Below are 1,535 nucleotides of genomic sequence, written 5' to 3' on the forward strand. Positions count from 1 at the left end.
AAGAAATAATATATATATATATATATATATATATATATATTGTATAAAATAGGACTCCTAATAATTGTAAAAATATAATACAGATTTAAGGGGAGTACTTTGGAGTTAGCGCGATAAAAGATGCACGGTAAATCTACACTTACATAATCATTAATAGTATATAATGTATTAAAAGATGTTAGTTTGAACGTTTCGGCTATTAGTTTTAGCCATCTTCAGTAAATACATAATTAATACATTAACAAAGAATATCTTCTATCCAATCAGAAAGTGAGAAAAGCACAACATTGTATAAAGAAGTTGTCTGTCTTCTTAGTTAATAAATGATTGCATTCTAATAAAGTTATTAAGAATTAAAATTATGTAAAGTTGAAATTGTACAAAGAAAGTGCTTATCTCAATCTCGTATAACATTGCAATTAAGTATATTACAATATTGAGTAAATAAAAAAGATTTATATGAAACATATACGCGATAATGCAAATCTGTTGATCCTGTTCAAACAGGATGGTACCAATCTGAAACATATATACAATGATCATGTAAACACTGACATGCTTACGAGAATTTCTGCGAAATGTGTTGTTGTATATATTCTCACCATTATCGATGTGTTGAGTAAGCACGCATGGGTTGTACCGCTGAAAACTAAGAATGGAAATGAGAGAAATGAGATGGCTACAGATCGCAAAGATAATTCGAAATGATGGAAAATGTCCGAAAAATTTGCGAACCGATATGGGAAAAGAATTTTACAAATATGCAAAAACTCTTGAAAAAACATAAATCATTATTCAATATATTTCATAATGAAGGCATCTGTCGTTGAATGGTTCAATCGTTGAAAAACGATATGTTTGGAAATAATTTAATAATGGAAATTATAAATGGATCGACTTGCTACCGCGTCTCGTGTCTAAGTATAACGCGCAAAAGCCTCGAATTATCGGTCTACGATTCATCAATGTGACTCCCACGATTGCTGACAAACTCTTAAATACAGTGTACAGTAATGTAAAGGCTGTCGCACTTCCGCGATTCAAAGTGAGTGACTCGGTACGTGTAAATTCAAGATAATCTTTGAGAAAAGTTACATGCCAAATTGGATCACGGAGGTGATCGTTTAGAATCGTCAAAATACAGAAAACTAAGCCTGTGACGTATCTACTGGAACATTACCGCGGAAAACCGGTCGCTGGAGGATTCTATGAATATGAATTGCTTTGCATCGCTAATCCCGACATATATCTAGTTGAAAAGGTGTTGCGTAAAAAAGAAGACAAGGTTTATGTGAAATGGCTCGGATTTGATGATTCATTCATTACAACTCTTATATATAGGTGTACAACTTTGCTTCCGCCGTTTTCCTATAGATGGCTTTAGCGATAAGTGGTGGTCGAAATAAATAGATCATAGACGTCATACAATAAACTTGGACATCTGTCAACATAACCCCATAGAAACATTAGTCGATTTGTGTATGTATATATATATATATATATATATATGTATGTATGTATGATATATATATATA

This window comes from Atta cephalotes, assembly GCF_000143395.1.
Source record: "Atta cephalotes unplaced genomic scaffold scaffold00051, whole genome shotgun sequence".
Taxonomy (NCBI): Eukaryota; Metazoa; Arthropoda; class Insecta; order Hymenoptera; family Formicidae; genus Atta; species Atta cephalotes.